The sequence below is a fragment of the Eucyclogobius newberryi genome, unplaced genomic scaffold, assembly GCF_026437365.1.
Source record: "Eucyclogobius newberryi isolate DKJ021-1_F unplaced genomic scaffold, fEucNew1.0.hap1 SCAF_8, whole genome shotgun sequence".
In the NCBI taxonomy this organism is placed as follows: domain Eukaryota; kingdom Metazoa; phylum Chordata; class Actinopteri; order Gobiiformes; family Gobiidae; genus Eucyclogobius; species Eucyclogobius newberryi.
In genome coordinates, this window is record NW_027316500.1 from 36,659,862 (window position 1) to 36,675,766 (window position 15,905).

Sequence of the window (15,905 nt, forward strand, 5' to 3'; positions counted from 1 at the left end):
GGTTCTGTCCTGGTTCTGGTTCTGTCCTGGTCCTGGTTTGGTTCTGTCCTGGTCCTGGTTTGGTTCGGTCCTGGTTTGGTTCTGTTTCGGTCCTGGTTTGGTTCTGGTTCTGTCCTGGTTTGGTTCTGGTTTTGTCCTGGTCCTGGTTTGGTTCGGTCCTGGTTTGGTTCTGGTTCTGTCCTGGTCCTGGTTCGGTCCTGGTTTGGTTTTGTCCTGGTTTGGTTCTGGTTCTGGTTCTGGTTCTGTCCTGGTCCTGGTTTGGTTCGGTCCTGGTTTGGTTCTGGTTCGGTCCTGGTCCTGGTTTGGTTCGGTCCTGGTTTGGTTCTGGTTCTGTCCTGGTCCTGGTTCGGTCCTGGTTTGGTTTGGTCCTGGTTTGGTTCTGGTTCTGGTTCTGTCCTGGTCCTGGTTTGGTTCGGTCCTGGTTTGGTTCTGGTCCTGGTTCTGTCCTGGTTTGGTTCTGGTTCTGGTTCTGTCCTGGTTTGGTTCTGGTCCTGGTTCGGTTCTGGTTTTGTCCTGGTCCTGGTTTGGTTCTGTCCTGGTTTGGTTTTGGTTCACACTGCAGGTCCCCACACTGCAGGTCACCCACACTGCAGGTCCCTCACACTGCAGGTCCCTCACACTACAGGTCGCTCACACTGCAGGTCCTCACACTGCAGGTCCCTCACACTGCAGGTCCCTCACACTGCAGGTCCTCACACTGCAGGTCCCCACACTGCAGGTCCCTCACACTGCAGGTCCCCACACTGCAGGTCACCCACACTGCAGGTCCCTCACACTGCAGGTCCCTCACACTACAGGTCCCTCACACTGCAGGTCCTCACACTGCAGGTCCCTCACACTGCAGGTCCCCACACTGCAGGTCACCCACACTGCAGGTCCCTCACACTGCAGGTCCCTCACACTACAGGTCCCTCACACTGCAGGTCCCCACACTGCAGGTCCCTCACACTGCAGGTCCCTCACACTACAGGTCCCTCACACTGCAGGTCCTCACACTGCAGGTCCCTCACACTGCAGGTCCCCACACTGCAGGTCCTCACACTGCAGGTCCCTCACACTGCAGGTCCCTCACACTGCAGGTCCCTCACACTGCAGGTCCCCACACTGCAGGTCCCCCACACTGCAGGTCCCTCACACTACAGGTCCCTCACACTGCAGGTCCTCACACTGCAGGTCCCTCACACTGCAGGTCCCTCACACTGCAGGTCCCCACACTGCAGGTCCCCCACACTGCAGGTCCCTCACACTACAGGTCCCTCACACTGCAGGTCCCTCACACTGCAGGTCCCCACACTGCAGGTCCTCACACTGCAGGTCCCTCACACTGCAGGTCCCTCACACTGCAGGTCCCCCACACTGCAGGCCCCTCACACTGCAGGTCCCCCACACTGCAGGTCCTCACACTGCAGGTCCCCCACACTGCAGGTCCTCCACACTGCAGGTCCTCACACTGCAGGTCCCTCACACTGCAGGTCCCCCACATTGCAGGTCCCCCACACTGCAGGTCCCTCACACTGCAGGTCCCCACACTGCAGGTCCTCACACTGCAGGTCCTCACACTGCAGGTCCCTCACACTACAGGTCCCCCACACTGCAGGTCCCTCACACTGCAGGTCCCTCACACTGCAGGTCCACACACTGCAGGTCCTCACACTGCAGGTCCCTCACACTGCAGGTCCCCCACACTGCAGGTCCCTCACACTGCAGGTCCCCACACTGCAGGTCCCCACACTGCAGGTCCCCCACACTGCAGGTCCCTCACACTGCAGGTCCACACACTGCAGGTCCTCACACTGCAGGTCCCTCACACTGCAGGTCCCCCACACTGCAGGTCCCTCACACTGCAGGTCCCCACACTGCAGGTCCCCACACTGCAGGTCCTCACACTGCAGGTCCTCACACTGCAGGTCCTCACACTGCAGGTCCCCCACACTGCAGGTCCCTCACACTGCAGGTCCCCACACTGCAGGTCCCCACACTGCAGGTCCCCACACTGCAGGTCCTCACACTGCAGGTCCCCACACTGCAGGTCCCCACACTGCTATTAGCCCTGAACTAGCCCAAGCTGTAAATCTAACGTCCCATATAAATCCACCTGTAAACCTAGAAAGGTTCACAGCTGTTGATCAAGCAGAGAGAACTTCAGCCCTTATGTCCTCTAAAAGCTCCACTTGTGTCCTAGACCCCATTCCAAGCTCCTCAAAGACATTCTCCCCCTAATTATAGACCCTATTCTTAATATAATAAATACTTCACTCCAAAGTGGCAATGTTCCACAGTCCTTCAAACATGACGTCATTAAACCTCTTCTGAAAAAGCCTAATCTAGATCCCGACCTATTGGTAAACTACAGACCTATTTATAATCTTCCCTTCGTCTCTAAAATCCTTGAAAAAGTTGTAGTAAAACAGCTTTGTCGCCACCTGCAGGACAATAACTTATTTGAAGTCTTCCAGTCAGGGTTCAGAGCCCACCACAGCACTGAAACTGCACTAGTTAAAGTCACAAATGATTTGTTATTAGCCGCTGACGATGGACTGGTCTCAGTCCTGGTTCTGTTGGACCTCAGCGCAGCGTTTGACACCATTGACCACAACATTCTACTGCAGAGGTTAGAATGTGATGTAGGTGTTGGAGGAACAGCCCTCAGCTGGTTTAAATCCTATCTATCTGATAGGTTCCAATTTGTTAATGTAAACCAGAGCTCCTCACCAAGCTCTAAAGTAATTTACGGTGTGCCACAGGGTTCGGTACTCGGTCCAATTCTGTTTACTCTTTATATGCTGCCATTAGGCAACATTATCAGGTCACATGACATTAACTTCCACTGCTATGCAGACGACACTCAGCTGTATTTATCAATGAAACCTGATCAGAGCGATCAAGTAGACAGACTTAGTGCTTGTGTGAAGGAGATAAAAACCTGGATGACACTAAACTACCTGCTTCTTAACCCTGAAAAAACCGAGGTCATTGTGCTGGTCCTAAGCATCTACGAGACGCTCGATCTGAGCAGATAGTCACACTGGACAATGTCAGTGTAGCCTCCAGTTCTACTGTAAGAAACCTTGGAGTCTTATTTGACCAGGAGCTCTCATTTGAAGCTCATATAAATCAAGCTTGTAAAACAGCCTATTTCCATTTGCGCAACAAGAGCCAAAATCAGAAGAATCCTGCCTAAAAGTGATGCCGAAAAACGTATCCATGCATTTGTAACGACTAGATGAGACTACTGTAACTCCCTGCTCGCAGCAGGTCCTAAAAGCTCCATAAAAAGCTTTCATCTGGTTCAAAATGCAGCAGCTAGATTACTAACAGGAACAAAAAGAAGAGAGCACATTACGCCGGTGCTGGAGTCTCTTCACTGGCTCCCCGTCGAGTCTAGAATCAAATTCAAAATTCTACTCTTGACCTACAAAGCCATAAATGACATGGCCCCATCCTACCTCAAAGATGCTATAGAACCATATCATCCAAACAGAGCTCTTCGCTCTCAGAATGCCGGCCTTCTGGTGGTGCCAAGAGTCTCTAAAAGTACTGTAGGAGGTAGAGCCTTCTGGTGGTGCCAAGAGTCTCTAAAAGTACTGTAGGAGGTAGAGCCTTCTGGTGGTGCCAAGAGTCTCTAAAAGTACTGTAGGAGGTAGAGCCTTCTGGTGGTGCCAAGAGTCTCTAAAAGTACAGTAGGAGGTGGAGCGTTTAGCTACCAAGCTCCTGTGTTATGGAATCAGCTCCCGACCCATGTTAAATATGCTGACACAGTCTCTTCATTTAAGTCCAGGCTTAAAACGTTCCTCTTCGAAATCGCTTATGGTCAGAGTAGTTAGGAACAGAAACATAAACCCACAGCTTCAGCTACGCTGCCCTAGGAGTAACTGTGCTGGGGGAAGTATGACAGCTTGAGCTCTGTCCTCTTCTTCTTCTGACTACTTATGCTATCAAACAATATTTATTTTTTGATTCCACTTGCAAACTGTTCACCGCCTTCTTTTCTTTCTCTCACTCCTGAGGACCTGTGGACCCAGATGCCCCTCCCCTGGTGAAGTGTCCCTGCCCTGTGTGGACGGTCCCTCATCTGCCTGAAGAGTGGCTCCAGCTCGCCTCAGTCGGTCCCTCATCTGCCTGAAGAGTGGGTCCAGCTCGCCTCCGACGGTCCCTCTTCTGCCTGAAGAGTGGCTCCAGCTCGACTCAGACGGTCCCTCATCTGCCTGAAGAGTGGGTCCAGCTCCAGTCTCCCTCACGTCTGTGAGAGTCGGATCTCTCCTTCACTGGAACTCCTCCAGGTTTCTACGCTTTTTTCCCAAAGAGGTTTTTTTTGTAGTTTTTCCTGGCCGAGAAGGAGAGTCTAAGGACAGAGGACCCTGGGACATCGTCCCTCGCCACCACAGACATTGTTGATTCATTTCTCCCTGTGGCCCTCAGAGGCAACTGTTGTTGTGATTTTGGGCCTTACAAAAATAAGCAGGTCCCCCACACTGCAGGTCCCTCACACTGCAGGTCCCCCACACTGCAGGTCCCTCACACTGCAGGTCCCCCACACTGCAGGTCCCTCACACTGCAGGTCCTCACACTGCAGGTCCCTCACACTGCAGGTCCCCCACACTGCAGGTCCCTCACACTGCAGGTCCCCCACACTGCAGGTCCCTCACACTGCAGGTCCTCACACTGCAGGTCCCTCACACTGCAGGTCCTCACACTGCAGGTCCCTCACACTGCAGGTCCCCCACACTGCAGGTCCCTCACACTGCAGGTCCCCCACACTGCAGGTCCCTCACACTGCAGGTCCTCACACTGCAGGTCCCTCACACTGCAGGTCCCTCACACTGCAGGTCCCCACACTGCAGGTCCTCACACTGCAGGTCCTCACACTGCAGGTCCTCACACTGCAGGTCCCCCACACTGCAGGTCCCCACACTGCAGGTCCCCCACACTGCAGGTCCCCCACACTGCAGGTTCCCCACACTGCAGGTCCCTCACACTGCAGGTCCTCACACTGCAGGTCCTCACACTGCAGGTCCTCACACTGCAGGTCCTCACACTGCAGGTCCCCCACACTGCAGGTCCCCACACTGCAGGTCCCTCACACTGCAGGTCCCCCACACTGCAGGTCCTCACACTGCAGGTCCCTCACACTGCAGGTCCCTCACACTGCAGGTCCCCACACTGCAGGTCCCTCACACTGCAGGTCCCCCACACTGCAGGTCCCCCACACTGCAGGTCCCCCACACTGCAGGTTCGAGTGTCAGACACACAGTCCCGTGCTCTCACAAACTGGGGCCGGTCTGTGAGGTGGTCCAGGATCCACTCTGAAGGTCGTACTCCACACCAGCCGTCTCCAGCTTGTCCCTCAGGAACCGTCTCCAGCTTGTCCCTCAGGAGCCGTCTCCAGCTTGTCCCTCAGGAGCCGTCTCCAGCTTGTCCCTCAGGAGCCGTCTCCAGCTTGTCCCTCAGGAGCCGTCTCCAGCTTGTCCCTCAGGAGCCGTCTCCAGCTTGTCCCTCAGGAGCCGTCTCCAGCTTGTCCCTCAGGAGCCGTCTTCAGCTTGTCCCTCAGGAGCCGTCTTCAGCTTGTCCCTCAGGAGCTGATGGTGTTGAAGGCGCTGGAGAGATGAAAGAACAGGATCCTCACAGAGCTGCCAGGCTTCTCCAGGTGAGAGAGAGAGCGGTGCAGCAGGAGATGACGGCGTCCTCCACTCCGATCCCAGGACGATATGCAAACTGCAGCGGGTCCATGGCTGAGCTCACGGTGGAGCGGAGGTGGTCCAGGACCAGCTCCAGTGTCTTCATCAGGACGTGAGAGACACTGGCCTGAAGCTGTTGAAGTCTTTGGGGCGCGGTGTCTTAGGCACAGGTACCAGACAGGAGGTCTTCAGACCTGTGGTACCACCCTCAGCTTCAGGCTCATGTTGAAGGCTCCATAAGTCCACACAGTTCATCTGCAGGACTTAAGGAGCAGGAGCTGATGCCTCAGGTCCTGCTCCTTCCTCACTTGAATCCTCTTCAGCTCTTTCCTCACCCAAAGTCATGGATTTACTTCCATGGAACATGCAGAGATTTAGAAAACATGTGAATTATGTTCTAACTTCTAATGTTTAAACTTATGCATAAGAAACGACTTCAGGTTCGAGCTTTAAAACTGATGTGAAAAGAGGAACTTTAGTGTCACAGCCAAATGTAAATGTGTCAATCACATATTCCACTTTTTACAACATGATCCATGTTCTAATGATGATCTTCTCCAGAGTGAAGCAGCCGTCCAGAGCAGAGCTGAGCGTCCAGAGCAGTGAGTCTGGTCCTTGTCTGTGCTGACCAGAGCTCTACAGGTCACTACAGGTCACTACAGGTCACTACAGGTCACTACAGGTCACTGCAGGTCACTGGAGGTCACTACAGGTCACTACAGGTCACTGGAGGTCACTACAGGTCACTACAGGTCACTACAGGTTACTGCAGGTCACTACATGTCACTGGAGGTCACTACAGGTCACTCACTACAGGTCACTATAGGTCACTGGAGGTCACTACAGGTCACTCACTACAGGTCACTGCAGGTCACTGGAGGTCACTCACTACAGGTCACTACAGGTCACTGGAGGTCACTACAGGTCACTCACTACAGGTCACTGCAGGTCACTGGAGGTCACTCACTACAGGTCACTACAGGTCACTGGAGGTCACTACAGGTCACTACAGGTTACTGCAGGTCACTACATGTCACTACAGGTCACTACAGGTCACTGGAGGTCACTACAGGTCACTCACTACAGGTCACTGCAGGTCACTGGAGGTCACTACAGGTCACTACAGGTCACTGGAGGTCACTACAGGTCACTGCAGGACACTACAGGTCACTCACTACAGGTCACTACAAGTCACTGGAGGTCACTACAGGTCACTCACTACAGGTCAATGGACGTCACTGCAGGTCACTACAGGTCACTACAGGTCACTACAGGTCACTCACTACAGGTCACTACAGGTCACTGGAGGTCACTACAGGTCACTCACTACAGGTCACTGCAGGTCACTGGAGGTCACTACAGGTCACTACAGGTCACTGGAGGTCACTACAGGTCACTGGAGGTCACTGGAGGTCACTACAGGTCACTGGAGGTCACTGCAGGTCACTACAGGTCACTGGAGGTCACTACAGGTCACTGGAGGTCACTACAAGTCACTGGAGGTCACTGGAGGTCACTGGAGGTCACTACAGGTCACTGGAGGTCACTACAGGTCACTGCAGGTCACTACAGGTCACTGGAGGTCACTACAGGTCACTGCAGGTCACTACAGGTCACTGGAGGTCACTGCAGGTCACTGCAGGTCACTACAGGTCACTGGAGGTCACTACAGGTCACTGCAGGTCACTACAGATCACTGGAGGTCACTACAGGTCACTGGAGGTCACTACAGGTCACTGCAGGTCACTACAGGTCACTGGAGGTCACTACAGGTCACTGCAGGTCACTACAGGTCACTGGAGGTCACTACAGACACAGAATCATCTCAAGTAAACTGACGACTCCAAAGCAAAAGGTATTTTAATATTAACTTTTGCCTCGACTAAAAGTAAACTGTAGAATCAGTACTTTGAATTTATAAAATGTCTGTTAGTTTTGTTGTGTATGTTCTATGACTTGTATAATCTAAACATATGAAGTGCTCAAAGTACAAGTTGTCACGAACGGCAGAACGGAGCCAATTACGGATCGTGAGACAGGCGAAGAATTAAACAGTCTTTAACCCAAAAATAAGACAAAGAAAAATACAAAATCTTCAGGCAAAGGTCAGGTCCAGTCTCCAGCAGTGTCAGAGCAGAAGAGAGTCGTAAACGAAACACTTTCCAGGTTCGGTTCACGGGCTTAACGGCGATATCAGGGATCAGGCAGAAGGAGAAACACAAGGCGGTCCAGGGTCGGTAAAGGCAAACAGGAATAACGAAGGTCAAAACAGAGGATCAGAAAAAACGCTCGAATCCTGGGGCTAAGGGGGCAATAACAGACAAACTTGCAAAGAACAAAAGGAACACACACACTAATATACTACACCCAGTGATTAGAAATGAAATGAGGTCCAGCTGTGAGTGAGCAGAGACACAAAAGGGGCAGTAACCAGTGGAAGAACAAGAAGGGAGGAGGAAACCAAGAGGAGCAGAGGAAAAAGACAGAAAAACATCTAACACCAAAACAGATCATGACACAAGTAGCTGAGGTGTGTGAATTGGCAAAGTCGATGTCAGACACTGTAACATTTTCTGCCCAATCGGATCAAAGCTGAACTGAACAGCCTCTTTCAGCATCAACAGCTGGTTCTCTAGATGTTTTCCTCAAAGCAACGTAGTCTTTATTGATAACTGGAGTGGGTTTTGGGTAAAGCCGGGGCTCATACGCAGGGATGGCCCCTCCCACTTCGGAGGGTTCATCCCTATTAGTCCGGAATTTGACCGATAGTCTCAGTCGTGTTAAGTGAGCACCCAGGGATGAGCCCCGGGCGCAGAGCAGCAGTGTAAGACGCTCCTCTGTCGCTGAACTCTCGCCCGCTCTGTCACATGTGAAGTGTTCAGATTCAAGAAAGATAGAGACTGTGTGTGTCCCTCGTGTCCCTCGTGTCCCTCGTACAAATAATGCCAAAAAGTCACATCTCAGAAAAACTATTTCAGGCTCAGACCAAATAACTTAAGGAAAATAACAATCACAAATGACACAAATAAACCAATGAATAAACACGTAAAATCTGGCTGATCAACATTAGAGCAACTTCCTCCAACTCGCTCTTAGTTAATGAATTAATTAGTGACTATAACATAGATCTTCAGCTCGAACTGAAACGTGGCTTCAACAAGACGACTACGCCAGACTAAATGAGTCCACCCCACCCACCCATGTAAACCCCACCCACCCATGTTAACCCCACCCACCCATGTTACCTGCCACACCTCCAGGAGCACAGAGGTGGAGGCGTAGCAGTGATCTCAAGCTCATGAACACATGTCACTCATTTGAAAGCCTCATGTGTCGATCACATGTCCAAATATGAAAAACCTAAAGGAGTTTTGTTCATAGTTTTCTCTCGACCTCCTGGTCCCTATTCAGAGTTTTTAACAGAGTTTTCTGACTTTATATCAAACTTAGTGCTAGCCTGGGATAAAATAGTTATAGCTGGAGACTTTAATATCCACGTGAGCGTGAGTGATGACTCTCTCAGTAATGCCTTCAGCGCCTTGTTAGACAGCATTGGTTTCACTCAGAATGTAAATAAATGTAAATAAAGCGACTCACACTCACAAGAACACTCTGGATCTTGTCCTAACGTATGGAACAGAGATTAATGACCTCATTGTCTTCCCTCAAAACTATATATTGTCAGATCATTTCATAATTACATTTCAGTTTATTCTTAAAGATCATCAGCCACAGAATAAAGTTGTAATGAAAAAGACTAAATCTGAAAAATCTATCTCAAAATTCAAAGAAATAATGGAGTCATGTGATCATGTCATGTGATCAAATGTCATGTGATCACATCATGTGATCACGTCATGTGATCACGTCATGTGATCACATGTGATCACATCATGTGATCATGTGATCATGTGATCATGTCATGTGATCATGTCATGTGATCAATTTGTCGACTTGACCATGAATTCTCTGAAGTCTGCTCTTGATGCTGCAGCTCCGTTAAAACAGAAGGTCATCAGGTCAAAGCGCCTCCTCCTGGTACAACCAAGAACTGCACTGACATAAACAAAGAGTTAGAAAACTAGAGGGATCATTTGGCTCCTCCCACACAGAAGAATCTCTAAAAGCAGGAAAAGTTGCTCCTGTCCTGTCAGCAGCTCCGTGTGAGGCCCAAACCAGAGACTATTCACATCTAATGGAAGTCAAAGTAACACTACATTTCTTTTCAGCGCTGTAACCATGGTAACAAACTGTCACAGAAGTAGCCATGGTAACACACTGTCACAGCAGTAGAGCCCTCACTCCCAGATACTCTCAGCTCTGATGATTTTCTCCTATATTTTAACAATAAATGAGATGAAATTACTCCCGCTATTCGCTCTGAACAAGCTCAAGCTGTAAATCTAACGTCTCAGATAAATCCAGCTGTAAATGTAGAAATGTTCAGCTGTTGATCAAGAGAGAGAACTTCAGCCCTTATGTCCTCTAAAAGCTCCACTTGTGTCCTAGACCCCATTCCAAGCTCTCAAAGACATTCTTCCCTAATTATAGACCCTATTCTTAATATAATAAATACTTCAGTAGAAAGTGTTTATGTTCCACGTCCTTCAAACGTGACGTCATTAAACCTCTTCTGAAAAAGACTCATCTAGATCCCGACCTATTGGTAAACTACAGACCTATTTATAACCCACCACAGCAGGGTTCAGAGCCCACCACAGCAGGGTCCAGAGCCCACCACAGCAGGGTTCAGAGCCCACCAGAGCAAGGTCCAGAGCCCACCACAGCAGGGTTCAGAGCCCACCACAGCAAGGTCCAGAGCCCACCACAGCAGGGTTCAGAGCCCACCACAGCAGGGTCCAGAGCCCACCACAGCAGGGTCCAGAGCCCACCACAGCAGGGTCCAGAGCCCACCACGGCAGGGTCCAGAGCCCACCACGGCAGGGTTCAGAGCCCACCACGGCAGGGTTTAGAGCCCACCACGGCAGGGTTCAGAGCCCACCACGGCAGGGTCCAGAGCCCACCACAGCAGGGTCCAGAGCCCATCGCAGCAGGGTTCAGAACCCACCGCAGCAGGGTTTAGAGCCCACCACAGCAGGGTTCAGAGCCCACTAGAGCAGGGTCCAGAGCCCACCACAGCAGGGTCCAGAGGCCACCACAGCAGAGTTCAGAGCCCAAAACAGCAGGGTCAAGAGCCCACCACAGCAGGGTCCAGAGGCAACTACAGCAGAGTTCAGAGCCCACCACAGCAGGGTTAAGAGCCCACCACAGCAGGGTTCAGAGCCCACCACAGCAGGGTTCAGAGCCCACCACAGCAGGGTTCAGAGCCCACCACAGCAGGGTCCAGAGCCCACCACAGCAGGGTTCAGAGCCCACCACAGCAGGGTTCAGAGCCCACCACAGCAGGGTCCAGAGCCCACCACAGCAGGGTTCAGAGCCCACCACAGCAGGGTTCAGAGCCCACCACAGCAGGGTCCAGAGCCCACCACAGCAGGGTTCAGAGCCCACCACAGCAAGGTCCAGAGCCCACCACAGCAGGGTTCAGAGCCCACCACAGCAGGGTCCAGAGCCCACCACGGCAGGGTCCAGAGCCCACCACGGCAGGGTTCAGAGCCCACCACGGCAGGGTTTAGAGCCCACCACGGCAGGGTTCAGAGCCCACCACGGCAGGGTCCAGAGCCCACCACAGCAGGGTCCAGAGCCCATTGCAGCAGGGTTCAGAGCCCACCACAGCAGGGTCCAGAGGCCACCACAGCAGAGTTCAGAGCCCAACACAGCAGGGTCAAGAGCCCACCACAGCAGGGTCCAGAGGCAACTACAGCAGAGTTCAGAGCCCACCACAGCAGGGTTCAGAGCCCACCACAGCAGGGTTCAGAGCGCACCACAGCAGGGTTCAGAGCCCACCACAGCAGGGTCCAGAGCCCACCACAGCAGGGTTCAGAGCCCACTACAGCAGGGTTGAGAGCCCACCACAGCAGGGTTCAGAGCCCACCACAGCAGGGTCCAGAGCCCACCACAGCAGGGTTCAGAGCCCACCACAGCAGGGTTCAGAGCCCACCACAACAGGGTTCCGAGCCCACCACAGCAGGGTCTAGAGCCCACCACGGCAGGGTTCAGAGCCCACCACGGCAAGGTCCAGAGCCCACCACGGCAGGGTCCAGAGCCCACCACGGCAGGGTTCAGAGCCCACCACGGCAGAGTTCAGAGCCCACCACGGCAGGGTCCAGAGCCCACCACAGCAGGGTTCAGAGCCCACCACAGCAGGGTCCAGAGCCCACCACAGCAGGGTCCAGAGCCCACCGCAGCAGGGTCCAGAGCCCATCACAGCAGGGTTCAGAACCCACCGTAGCAGGGTTTAGAGCCCACCACAGCAGGGTTCAGAGCCCACCACAGCAGGGTTCAGAGCCCACCACTACTGGATTCAGAGCCCACCACAGCAGGGTCCAGAGCCCACCACAGCAGGGTCCAGAGCCCACCACAACAGGGTCCAGAGGCCACCACAGCAGGGTTCAGAGCCCACCACAGCAGGGTCCAGAGCCCACCACAGCAGGGTCCAGAGCCCACCACAGCAGGGTTCAGAGCCCACCACAGCAAGGTCCAGAGCCCACCACAGCAGGGTTCAGAGCCCACAACAGCAGGGTTCCGAGCCCACTACAGCAGGGTCCAGAGCCCACCACAGCAGGGTTCAGAGCCCACCACAGCAAGGTCCAGAGCCCACCACAGCAGGGTTCAGAGCCCACCACAGCAGGGTTCAGAGCCCACCACAGCAGAGTTCAGAGCCCACCACAGCAGAGTCCAGAGCCCACCACAGCAGGGTCCAGAGCCCACCACAGCAGGTTTCAGAGCCCACCACAGCAGGGTCCAGAGCCCACCACAGCAGGGTCCAGAGCCCACCACAGCAGGGTCCAGAGCCCACCACAGCAGGGTTAAGAGTCCACCACAGCAGGGTTCATAGCCCACCACAGCAGTGTTCAGAACCCACCACGGCAGGGTTCCACATCCCACCACAGCAGGGTTTAGAGCCCACCACGGCAGAGTTCAGAGTCCACCACAGCAGGGTTCAGAGCCCACCACGGTAGAGTTCAGAGTCCACCACAGCAGGGTTCATAGCCCACCACAGCAGGGTTAAGAGTCCACCACAGCAGGGTTCATAGCCCACCACAGCAGGGTTCAGAGCCCACCACAGCAGGGTTCAGAGCCCACCACAGCAGGGTTCAGAGCCCACCACAGCAGGTTTCAGAGCCCACCACAGCAGGGTCCAGAGCCCACCACAGCAGGGTTCAGAGCCCACCACAGCAGGGTTCAGAGCCCACCACAGCAGGATTCAGAGCCCACCACAGCAGGGTCCAGAGCCCACCAAAGCAGGGTCCAGAGCCCACCACAGCAGGGTCCAGAGCCCACCACAGCAGGGTCCAGAGCCCACCACAGCAGGGTTCAGAACCCACCACAGCAGGTTTCAGAGCCCACCACAGCAGGGTCCACAGCCCACCAAAGCAGGTTTCAGAGCCCACCACAGCAGGGTCCAGAGCCCACCACAGCAGGGTCCAGAGCCCACCACAACAGGGTCCAGAGGCCACCACAGCAGAGTTCAGAGCCCATCCCAGCAGGGTCCAGAGCCCACCACAAGCAGGGTTCAGAGCCCACCACAGCAGGGTTCAGAGCCCACCACAGCAGGGTCCAGAGCCCACCACAGCAGGTTTCAGAGCCCACCACAGCAGGGTTCAGAGCCCACCACAGCAGGATTCAGAGCCCACCACAGCAGGGTCCAGAGCCCACCACAGCAGGGTCCAGAGCCCACCACAGCAGGGTCCAGAGCCCACCAAAGCAGGGTCCAGAGTCCACCACAGCAGGGTTCAGAGCCCACCACAGCAGGGTCCAGAGCCCACCACAGTAGGGTTCAGAGCCCACCAAAGCAGGGTTCAGAGCCCACCACAGCAGGGTCCAGAGCCCACCACAGCAGGGTCCAGAGCCCACCACAACAGAGTCCAGAGGCCACCACAGCAGGGTCCAGACACACACACACACACACACACACACACAGTATCACACTGTGACGGAGCCGTCTTTAACTGGTGTCGGCGCTTATTTGCTGAGCAGCCGCGGGGCCCTTCATGCTCCCGGGGCCCTTCATGTCCGCGCGCACTTTCCAACACACACTCATACATTCCCCGCTCCCCGCGCTTCCCTCTGTTTCATTCATTCGCATCAGACGCTACACGCATCTTTCCCCGCACTCCTCCGTCACTAATCCGCCAAGGGTGCACACTTGCGCGCGTTAGGTTAAGTCTAAGCACACACACGTCAATTGTTTCCTGTTTTGTCACGAAGCCGCGCTCCGCCGATGCGTCGCGTTGGGTCGAAACCGAGCCAGGACTTCCTGGAAGTTTAAATGGAGCTGTTCACACCGTGGTGCTGACCATGTGACACCGGGTATTCTATGTGAACATGTGTATATAATTAATGATGTATTATGTTGTAGGAAGAGGCCACAACAGTTTATTGTCAGTTTATTTGGGATTTGAATTATATAGTTATTTTGCTCAGTGGGAGGGGCAAGTGAGGAATAAAGGGAGCCGCTCTTGGCCGGGGGGTGAGTCTGTCTCCAACAACAGAGAAGGAAACAGTGTGAGAGAGAGAGAGAGTCAAAGAGAGTGAGTAAAAAGAGAGAACGAGTTAAAAGAGAGAACGAGTTAAAGTTGAACTCATAGTTGGAACTCTGTAAATATATGTTTTGGGATTTTTGGACCTTTTTGCTCACTGTATATATTTTGCACTGTTACACTATTTTTGCACTTCGGTTTTGGCACAATAAATCCACCTGAGCACTTGAAATCTGACTTCGCCATATTTTTGAGGCCCGCTACATTTGGTGTCAGAAGTAGGATATGGCAAGTCGGAAGAAAGTTTCTCGCCAACCAAAGCGCACAGGTTTGCGAACACAAGGCGGTGATGGACAGCCAGAGGGGGCAGGAGCTCCAGACCCAGCATGGGAGACAGATGAGGATGAAGAGTGGGAGCAGAAGCCCGAGCCATCATCTGAACCAGGTCAGGACATGGTGACGCTGATGAGAGATTTTCTAGCGGGACAGCAACGCCGCGAAGAGGGTTTGCTGGCCGAACTCCGGGGACTGAGAGCCTCTTTTCCTACTGTTGTGGAGGGCGGGGCTCAACCTGCATCCCCTTCGCAGCCGACTCTTCGAAGACCTCGTCCAGCGCCAAACCTGCCTGCACATCATGAGTCGCCAACCCCTGGTGGCCAGAGATCGGTGTTCCATGAACGCCGCATGGAGATCGATGATGCTGAGCCGCAGCGCCATGTACCGGAAGCTGAGGACAGGCCGAGACCAGAATGGAGACCTTACAATGAGCCAAAAATACCACAGTTTCAGAGTGGTGAGGACATGGAAAATTATCTGCTACGTTTTGAGCGGATAGCTAGAACCTGGAGGTGGCCAGAGGACGAGTGGGCGTGTCGTCTTGTACCCTTATTGACTGGAAAGGGACTGGAGGCCTACTCTGCTATGGATGAAGACAGAGCCCACTGTTACATGGACCTGAAAGCAGCTCTGCTTGCAAAATTTAACATTTCACCCGAAACTTACCGACAGCAGTTTCGCTCCAGCACTCTGCCGCATGATGAAAGCCCTACGGAGACCTATCATCGCCTCCGAGGACTCTATCGCCGCTGGATAAGACCGGATGAACGCTCCAAGGAGGAAATTGGTGAAGCGATCATCATGGAGCAGCTTCTGCGGGTGTTTCCCTTTGAAGTGAGGACCTGGGTGAAGGAACATGAGCCAGCCGATGGATTTACCGCTGCTAAGTTGGCCGTGCAGTATCTCAACGCTCGGAAAGGAGTATCTTCTGCCCGGTTAACCACAGCATCCCAGCGCGCACCAGCTCAACCTTTTCTACCAAGGCCTGCCAGACGTGAGACCAACCAAGACGTGTCAGGTACCATGAATTCTGCCCCAAACCAACGAGGACCTGGTAAGGAGTTTATTTGTTTTTCCTGCCAACAACCTGGGCACAAAGCCTCAGTTTGCCCAGTCCGTAAAGTTAAAGTTAGCGGAGCGTGCTATCCTCCAAGACCAGAGGCAGAGTGCACTCATGAGACAGACAGTACTATTAAACGCTGTAAAAATGTGCTAATTAATGGCCAAGAGGTTTCTGCTTTACTGGACACTGGTAGTTTCACATCCCTTATCAAACGTAGCTCAGTGCCAGTTG

The 15,905-nt window shown here is 53.5% G+C and overlaps 1 protein-coding gene across 1 annotated transcript in view; it reads left to right on the forward strand.

Annotated features, from left to right (window-relative positions):
- LOC140350835 (cystatin-F-like) overlaps positions 1-15,905 on the forward strand; it is a gene marked incomplete at its 3' end in the record, with an annotated part of 240,847 nt that overhangs the window by 174,802 nt on the left and 50,140 nt on the right. The gene's annotated exons all lie outside the window — the stretch shown is intronic.